Here is a 10,679-nt window from a genome sequence, read left to right on the forward strand (position 1 = left end):
TCCTCTCCTAACATGAGCAGCAATCAACAGCAATCTATTTGTAGGAGAGGGGTAAGAACATGCAGAGATCGTCTATAGTACAGACATGAAAGGACTGCTGAAAGCTGAAGGTGGAGGAGGAACATTGAAAGAAACCCCCCAGCACTCCATACTCCACTCCTACCACAAGATAACAACAGCTCACCACTATAGGAATTCAAAGCCTGTGGTGCAATAAAGATTCAAACACCAACAACTAAACCCAAACCCAAGTCAAGTACTGACAAAATTGACTCATCCCTCCATACTAACAACCTGACAGAAGAAATGTCCTCATTTCTGAGATAAAATAATTTTTACTTCAGTCTTTACTGTTCTTCAGTACACAATGTCTGGCGTTTGGTTAAAAATTACGAGATATGCAAAAAAGCAAAGGAAAAATTTCATTGTCATTGATAAGCCCATCAATAAAATTAGACTCAGAGATGTTCCATATGGTGGCACTATCAAACAGCATCGTTTTAAGTACAATTAATATGTTAGCAGATCTTCTAGAAAAAGGTGAACTATATATAAAAACAAATGGGAAATTTCAGTAGTGATACTGAAACTATAAAATAAGAGTCAAAAGAAATGCCACAAATATTACAAGCATAATATCAGATATGGAGAATTTCTTTGACATGTTTATTAACCTACTGGACACAGCTGTAAAACAGTATACCCAATAGAAAATATATACTTTTTAAGATTTAAGATAAAAATTTTTTCAGGAAAAAAAAAATCATTGCCAGCAGACCTTCACTTCAAGAAATGTTAAAGGAAATTCTTCATTCAGCAGGAACATGAGACCAGATGGAAATCTGAATTTATACAAAGAAATGAAAAGTGCCAGAAAAAATAAAATAAAGGTAAGCATAAAGATTTTTTTCTTATCTGTGATGACTTTAAAAGATAAAAGACCGTTGGGCACTTGTGTGGCTTAGTCAGTTAAGCATCTAACATGTGCTCAGGTCATGATCTCATGGTTCGTGAGTTCAAGCCCCACATCAGTGAGCTCATGCCACACTTCAGGTGAGCTTGAGTCCTGCTTCAGATGAGCAGGAGTCCCACTTTAGATGAACACAAGCCCTGCTTCCAGTGAGCACCACCTCTCTCTCTCCCTCTCTCTCTTCTCTCTCTGCCTTTTGCTCACTTGCACCCTCTCTCAAATATAAATATATAAATAAATAAAAGATACAGGACTGTCCAAACCAAAAATAGTAATAATGTATTATGGGATTTTTTTGTTTATTTATTTATTTTGAGAGAGAGAGCAAGAGGGGCGGAGAGAGAGAGATTTGAGAGAGAGAGTGCAGACTAGATGCGGGGCTAGATTCCACCACTGTGAGATCATGACCTAAGCTGAAATCAAGAGTCAGACATTTAACTGACTGAGCCACTCAGGCACCCCTGTAGGATTTATATTATACATAGAAGCAAAATGTATGCCAAGGATAACATAAAAGATAAAACAGACGCACAGAAAAAACTCTATCTGAAGGTAAATTATGAAAAATTAAGATGTATATGGCAAACCCTAGACTGAGTATGTTAAAAAAAAAAAGGTAAAAAAAAAAAAGAGCTAATAAGCCAATAAAGGGGAAAAAATGAAATCATAAAAAATAATTAGTCCAAATTAGAGCAGTGAAAGAAGGACAAGGGAGACAAACCGATACAATAGAAAGCAAAGAGCAAAATGGTAGATAAATGGCCACCCTATTATTAAACTAATAATTATATTAAATGCAAATAGTCTAAACTCTTCAATTAAAAGGCAGGCGTTATCAACTTGGATTAAAAAGAAACGGCCAACTGTATATTATCTACAAGACACCTTTTTGACAAGGTCAAATAAGTTACAAGTAAAAGAAAAGAAAAATATATATTATTCAACACTGATCAAAACAAAGTTGGAATGATTAAAATCATATCAAAATAAATATCAGAATAAGTAAAAATTAGGGAAAAGAACAACACTACATAGTGGTACAGAAGTCAATTCATCAAGAAGACATATTAATCTAAATGTACATATCCCTAAGACACAGCCCTAAAATATACAAATCAAAACTGATAAAGTTAAAAAGGGAAATAGACAAATTTATTGTTAGACTTCACTTCTATCTGAATCACTGTGAGTACAAGTGAGAATATCAGTAAAGATATAGACAATTGGGACAGTACTATAAACCAACTTGACCTAATTGACATTTATACAATACTTCATCTAAAAATGGGAGAATAAATAGTTTTTTCATATGCTCATGGAAGCTCCACAAAGATATACTGGGATGTAAAACAAACATGAACAATTTAAAAAATTTAAATCATACAGAATATGTTTTATAATTACAATGGAACTAACCTAGAAATCAGTATGAGAAAAATGCCCAGAAACTCCTCAAATGTTTGTAACTGAAGCAACATTTCTAAGTAACCTTTGGCCAATGAAGAAAACAAAGAAGGAAATTATAAAATGTTTTGCGTTGAGAAAAAAAAAAACACAACACATCAATATTTGTGGAATAAAGCTAAAGCAATACCTAAAACATAGTTTCTAGCATTAAATGCTTAAATTTAAAAAGAACAAAGGTCCCAAATCCATATTTTAAACTTCGATCTGAAGATACTAAATTAGAAGACCAAATTACAACCAAAACAAGAAAAAGGAAACAATAAAACACACAATACCATAGATAGATAGATGATAGATAGATAGATAGATAGATAGATAGATAGATATGTATATATATACACACATATATATATGGTATAAATTCTTTATTCTCAAATACAGATTTTCTTTAAAATTACCATCAAGGGGCACCTGGATTGCTCAGACAGTTGAGTGTCCCGCTCTTGATTTTGGCTCAGGTCATAATGTACCAATCATGGGATCCACCCCCGTGTTAAGCTCCTCGCTGATCATGGGGCCTGCTTAGGATTCTCTCTCTTCCTCTCTCTCTGCCCCTCCCCCACTAGCGTACACAAACTCTCTTTCTCTCTCTGTCTCTCCCTCTCAAATAAAATAAAATAAAATAATCATCAAAACATTTAAAGGCGGAATAGAATTGACAGAGGGCGCCTGAAGGCTCAGTTGGTTAAGCATCTATCTAACTTTGGCTCTGGTCATCATCTTGCATTTCACGAGTTCAAGCCCCACCCTGACATCTGTGGTGATAGCTCAGAGCCTGGAGCCTGCTTCAGACTGTGTCTCCCACTATCTCAAAAATAAATAAACTTTAAAAAATATAGAGTTGAGAGGTTTTTTATAATGAAAGTCAATTGTCAAAAAGTTGGACTTTTTAATAAGACTCATCTTTATGGGGATGGAAATTTATTTTAAATATTCCCTAGCCAACTAAATATACAAAGTTAAAGTTGCTTACTTTCTCCTGTAAAATAAACCTTCATAAAGCTTTCACAATGTTTCCACTAATCCATTTTTTGTCACACATAGATTCCTTTTAGATCTGGATTCTTCTCCAAAGAGAAACAAAAAAGCTGCCGAATTTTAAACAAGTTATTTAATAAATTCTAAAATTTATGAAGTCCATTTGGCTCTAAGCAACAATATCTAATTTGAATTCCAAATCACAATTTATAGAGTTATTTTTAGCTTCTAAAATTACTTGCCATTAAAATATGCCAACTATATATAGACTTTGTTCGGTTTATAAAAAACAAAAGCTATATTAATAAACACAACCTATGATTTGACACATTTTATTACCAGAAAATAATCTAATCTAAGCTAAAAAATCATTTAATCTTGGTTTAAATATTTTGGCACTTAAGAATGAAATATTTTCACTTGATACTGATTAACATAATTTTTTCTGGCAATATAAATCTATTTTTTGACATTTTAATTAATTTCTAGAACCTTTCTATTACTCAAAGTAATAGATTACTATAAGTGGTTAAAAATGATATAGTCTTTATTAATGACAGGTGTTTTAGACCATACAAAATTGTTTGTTTCAGTTTGCTCTTCTTATGGAATTAAGTAATATATTCCCCATTCTGAGATTCTTATTACTTGAAACACTAATAAATACAGTTGTAAAAGTCCCCTGACTGTATCATTCTCAATGTAGTGAGCATCTGTGATATAAACATACATAGTCTACTTTTTATAATTAATAACTAATAGGTTATTATCACCAGCCACCATTTGTTAAGCTGCTTGTAAACAAGATGATTTATCATCAGATTCTCTAGCTGTGAAAGCTTTTTAAATAGTAAGCTTCAGGAGGTGGAAAGAGAAATCCACACAATACATTAATCCAACCTTTCTAAAGGGCACAGCGTGCACTGAAAATCAGAACTAGATCGTTCATTTTAAGTCTTCTGCAAGAAGCAGCAAAGAGAGAAGCATAATGATTAAATTAAGAAGAGACCAAAAAGGAACGTGTAAGTCAGAGAAGAATCTGAATTTAAAAATGTATTCATAAATACTAAATTTGAAATGATTAAGATTTTTGCTCTCATTATTAATTCAATCTGAATCCACCTCCAAAATGCCAGTTACCTCTATTTCCAAGAATGACAGCATTGTTTTTCTTACTCATAACTTCAATTCTTGCTGAAGATATGTGCTGATCAACTTTTCCATTCTTGACCTTTCATTTTCATCTAGCCTGTCAATATAAGAAAAATTCAACAACTATACACTGAATATTGAACATATTTTCAGCATCATACAGTTTTAAAATGGTATAAGACCATTTAAAGCTATGGATCCAGAACACTCTGATCATTTTTATGCTTCCTCAGTTCAGATAAGCTTTATAGCCATTTGTTTTTGAAAGGTGTTTAATGTTATCAAAAACAAAAACCATAGGAACTCCAAAGCCTGGTAAACCACAGAAACATTTTGTGTTATCTCTTATTCTTTCCTGTGTATGAGACACCATACTAAGGTTCTTTTGATGGAAATATTATATTGTATTTACTCCAAAATAATATGAGAACAGGTAATATCTCTCTTTTTTATGGCATAGATTTATTACAACCTTTTATGTATTCAACAAATATTAAATATCTACTGATAATTTCATAATTACTAATGTAATAATTTTTACATAATTTCTAACATGTTAACTCATCTTCTGGCCTGAAATGTTTTCTTTCAATTTCTACAGTTAATTTAGAAGTTATCAGTCAGTCTCGGTTTTTTGTTTTATTGCTGTTTTGTAAATCTTACTTAGCCCATTGTCAAAAACAGTGTAACTCTAACCTAACATAAAATATAAACCTGAGTGGGTTTGCAGGACAGGAAGCCTAACCAGAACAGATGAAATTAAAAGGAAAAGGACTAGGAATTCATTAGGTGGTGAAAGATAAAGGATAGGAGTACCAAGAGGTAAGTGGTCAATAAAGATAAATGCAAGAGAGAAACCAAAAAGAATAAAGTAACAAAGGACGACACTAGGTCTAAAAACTACATTACAGGTAGTAGTCATGAGAAAAATTTCAGAAGAGAAGCCTACTTGAAAAGAAGGTCATGTAATTGATCAGTGGAGTTAAGTCATAGGTATATTTATCATACATAATGATTCACTATTACAGCCTAATCATTATCCAGTTGTTCCTTTGAATATAGCATATTCTTATTTTTCTTTCCAAAAATAGCTTAATTAAAATATAATATATATTTTTACTTTTAGATTCATATATTTGGAATTAAGATCATTTAAACAAAATTATATGTATCCTACTCTAAGTGTGACTTCTATATTCATTCACGTGACTGGAACTACAACAGCATCTGAACGTCATTTCTTACTGCATAGTTAATATCAATAATCATTTTGTTGTTTTAGGTAAAGGTTTTCTGCTACAAATCAGATTTCCTGATAGAGGTGTACTGATATAGAGTGGAAAAGGCAAAGGAATCTCCTGATAGAAGAGTAAGACAATGATACATTTTGTGGAACTGAATTTACTGAGTCATATGATCTCTTGATTTGTGTGTTGACATGCTCAAGATGTTTTTAAGTGTTATATATATTCTAGCAATGTACTTTATTCATTTATCCAACAAATATTTAATGTCTACTTTAAAAATTAAAAAACATAAAAAACTTCACTGTTTTATAGGTAAATATAATCTCAAAATATAACAAGTAATTTTTAAAATGTACATGAATTGAGGAAGTGTCCAGAATCAAAGGTTCATCTACCTTCAAAATTTGGCTAAATAATAAGCCATGATCTAGTACAATGTCATATTTAAAAATCTAGGATTAGATTACCCAAGAATTAATCAATTAGTTTAATAAATGAACAACCAGAAAGGTAGAAACAATAAAGAAAAGATAAGTTGGTATCTATTGGGCTCCTTTACATAGATTTCCTCACCTAACACTCACCTAACCCTTTTCCCAGAAAAAAGTACTGTCTCCATTTTTACAGAGAAGAAAACAAAGAAAATAAGTTACTTGACCAAAGTTTCACAACTAAGATTTTTTCAAAATTTTTTCAAAATTGATAAGGAAACTATGCTTTCTACTTGATAGTTTTAAATAAACACAATTCATTAAATATAAAAGCTAAATCCATATCTTGTAATAAGTACAAAGGCTAAAAGCTGCATCTATTATGGATGATTCTACTGATTAAGGAAGAGAATTAAAATTGAATAAGAAAGGTCAATGGTAACCAACCTTTATTAAAGATCTGGTAACTTTGACATTATCTCATTAATCTTCACAAAAACTTTTTTTTATGAGGAAATAAATGTTTATTTGCTTAATACAAAGGAAGACATCACATTCTGGTACCCATAATCTGAATTTCAGCCAAAGGTATCTTTGGAATACTTTAATTACTTGCCAAATTTTTTTTAAAAAAGCAGAGTCTTGAAAATAGAAAATACATATCCACCTTCTGTGAGAAACCAAAATATCTAACAACACCGAGCATGGAAACAAGTAATGTCCAATGTGGATGAGGCACAGCCACTCTAGCTCGCTAAATTCCCATCCTGCCAATTTCAATGATGTCAGCATCCCCAGGCCACTGTAGGCATGGCCTCTAGATTTGTGATCTGGCTTTGAGTAAATTGTGCAAGATTATATTTCTAATAAGGCACAAGGTTTAAAATCAAAACCATGTCTATTTGTCTCCAAAGACTATGCTCTCATTTACAGCTCCTGGTAAAGTCTTTTTGTGTATAGAGAATGTACATTGAAAATTTTCATAAATGATTCTGATTTTCTCCTGCCTTTTAAAAATCACTGCTGCCAGCAGCATTTTTCTGAATACCAAAGTTTTATCTCAACCATTTTTATTTAGCTCAATTCTTCACTTTTCCCAACTATTGTATATAGACTCAAGTCAAAATAAAATTGGGGAATCGTAAGTTAATATCAATATTGTTCTGCCTCATTTAGAAATGCCTTGTAATTCTGAAATGCACAAGTAATACTGCAGAGCTATATTTAATTTCACTGAAGGCTGTAAATAATACACTTTATGTATCAATATAATGAACCAAAACTTTACAGTGTTTAAACTTTTTATTAAAACTAACTAGCTAAGTATTCTGTGTTGTCCCCAAACATCTTTATGATTTAAGAGAACTTCCAAAGGTACCCACACTTAATATCTAAATATTGCTGATGTAATGGAGAAATAATTATATATATATTCAACATTGAGGATTAAGAATGTAAGTGCAAAGAGCATGATATTCAGACAGTCGTGGGCATAGAGATAAACTCTTCAGATTAAACAAGGGAACTTTCTCAAGATGGGCAACTTTAACAAGCTTATTCCATAACCTGGAAACCTCTACATTATTATTGAGGTACTTTGAAAGAGTTGGTACCAATCTGAGCCATACCATTTTTTTCAATATATCTGCAAAGTTTATTTGGCTACTATTTAAGTACAGATGATCTGAGAAAACTAATGAATTACTTTGGTTGGTATTAAGTCTTTTATACCTTCTATGAGTGTACTACTATTAAAACTAGTCCCAGGTGGCTGGCTTTACATTTCTTCATTTTTATGCTGGAAAATTTATGTCTTCTTGCCTTAAATAAATTAAAACCATCTTACCATTGGAAAAGTTACTAGTTTGAAAAACAAATAAAATATCATTAAATAACATTTTCATGAGGAATAATCATAAAATATTACTGGTGACCTCATAAAGAGGCAAGTCTCCCCATGTTGAAATATAATTGCAGGAACTAAGTAGTAACATTGACCTCTCAAATCTGCTTTAGAAAATCAAAAATATAGGTTCAAATAAAAAAAAATCTCCACAGTAAAATTAGGTTAATGAATTTTAAATTATTTTAGAAAGCCACATAACCCTAGAATATTTTAATATGCTCCACCATAAAATTATACTTTAAATGCTTTTCATTTACATACATTTTCAACAACAATGGATCATTAGTCTCATCTAACAAAGTTAAAGTGCATATGAATTTTTTATTTAATAATATTTTGAGCAAAATCATAATATCAATTAAATTTGGATAGAACTTTTTAATCTTTCATAATGCTCTATAGTTCCAAGATTATGAGTATCTTGATAAAGTAGAAACCTTTTTTAAATTTCTTGCCCTTTTATTTCCTGTAGGTAGCCTTTAGCCTGCATCTTCCTTAACAGAGTCGACCTATAGAAACCAGAAATTATATAAAAACAATGACTTAATAACATAACCAACGTATTTTCTTATGTAACTTTTATAAACAACCAGCCAGTGTTCTGAAAGGTAGACTAAAAGTTCATTTGTTTAAAATCTTTATTTTTAGATGATACTTTAAGTTTTTTTCTACCTATCCCATTGGAAACATTTGTATAGTTTAATAGCTGGAATTACATGTTTTCTGACTTTGTTTCACCCCAATATTGTGAATAAAACAGATTAAAACTGCTTTAATTGGTATACTTAATTTCTTTACATATATCTATAGCTAAGCATTAATAAACATCTCTAGCTTAACATATCAAATTGATTCTCAGATAAAATTGCTTTTATAGCATAATTTCCATTTTTAAAGAACTTAGTAAAATGTAAACAAATGTACTTACTTAAAAACACCTTTTACATATATGTCTTTCTCAATTTCTCAATAAAATATGTTTCTCAATTAACAATAAAATCATCACCCTTCTAATTTCTTCCTTCTCTTGATAAATGGTTGATGCTCATTCATGAATGAATTATAGAGAAGGAAATGCCAACATCATTCTCCTTCAAGGACTGAAATCTTAATTCTTTGGGTAATAGAATGGTGGTACTAATGATGTTGAAAACATAATACCAATAAATTCCAGCTCCCAGATTGTCATAATAATAAATCAAAAGTTATTTTTAAAATATTGGAAGGCTGGGTACCTCACAAATTATTCAAATGCCATAGTCAGACCTGATAATGTCTGTCTTAAACACATAAGTGCAAAAATTCTTAGACCAATGAACTACTATAACTTTTTATATAGGTTACAAATTACTAAATGAATAAACAACAGAGGATTTCAAAAACTGGCTGCATTCTTAGATCGCAACATGGAAAAAAGTCTAAAGGATCTTCTTGAAGTTTCTTAATAACTAAAGGAAGAAATGAACATCCCGTTAATGACTGAATTATTATAAGAAAACTAAAAAATCTGAGAATCTGGAAAACATGCATGGCTGTCTTAGAGATAACAATCTTGTCTAAGATGTTTGAAAGTGTGACTCTGAATTGGTACACACAAGAATAGAATGACTTTTCCTTTTTTTCATTTTTAGGTAGAATCCAAAAATAATCTGAGAGCAATTGAAGGTCATGGTGAGGAACATGAACGTTGAAATGGAGGAAACATGGGTTTGATTGCCAATTCTACCCCTCTCAAGTTCTTTGGTTTGGGGTAAATGAGTCAACCTTACTAGATTCGGTTCAATGGAACTAACATGAAATCATTTGCTATTGAACATCTATCTCTACAGAGCACCATTCTAGGTGTTAGAAGTTCCCCAATGAACAAGACAGAGAAGTTACAGGATATCATGGAGCTTAAATTGTTTAGTTTGTCAGAGGAGGGAAAACAATAACAAGTAGGCAAATTAGAAAGATAATTTTATATATTTATATTATAGGTGGTAAGAAATAAAAGTAAATAATATGTTAGAGAGATCCTGGGTCCTTCTTTAGATGGAAATTATGGAAAGCCTCTCTGAGAAGGAGATATCTGAGGTGAAACAGAAGGAAAACTGTCCTATGTGAAAATCAAGAGGGGGCGCCTGGGTGGCTCAATCCGTTAAGCATCCGACTTCGGCTCAGGTCATGGTCTCACAGTACATGGGTTCAAGTCCCATGTGAGGCTCTGTGCTGACAGGTCACAGCCTGGAGCCTGCTTCAGATTCTGTGTCTCCCTCTCTCTCTTTCCCTCCCCCATTCATGCTCTGTCTCTATCAGAAATAAATAAACATTGAAAAAATTAAAAAAAAAAAAAAAGATCCGGAGATGGAATGTTCCAAATAGAAGATATGTGCATTTCATTAAACATCTGTGAGAATTAAAGGCAATAACAATACAAAGGGCTTTACAGAGTAGCTGATAAATAGAAAACACTCTATAATCAGTAACTCTAATCAAAAAGAAAATATTTGTTTACCAATGATTCCTACAACATAATTCCTGTAAGG

General features: G+C 31.6%; 1 long non-coding RNA gene across 1 annotated transcript; it reads left to right on the forward strand.

Moving 5' to 3' along the window:
- The first annotated feature begins 760 nt into the window (after nt 1-760).
- LOC123609806 lies at nt 761-10,295 on the forward strand. The gene is made up of 3 exons (XR_006717970.1): nt 761-890; nt 5,850-5,936; nt 9,783-10,295. It is a non-coding gene; the product is annotated as an uncharacterized LOC123609806 (long non-coding RNA).
- The last annotated feature ends 384 nt before the right edge of the window (nt 10,296-10,679 follow it).

The sequence above is a fragment of the Leopardus geoffroyi genome, chromosome B2 (assembly GCF_018350155.1).
Source record: "Leopardus geoffroyi isolate Oge1 chromosome B2, O.geoffroyi_Oge1_pat1.0, whole genome shotgun sequence".
Taxonomy (NCBI): Eukaryota; Metazoa; Chordata; class Mammalia; order Carnivora; family Felidae; genus Leopardus; species Leopardus geoffroyi.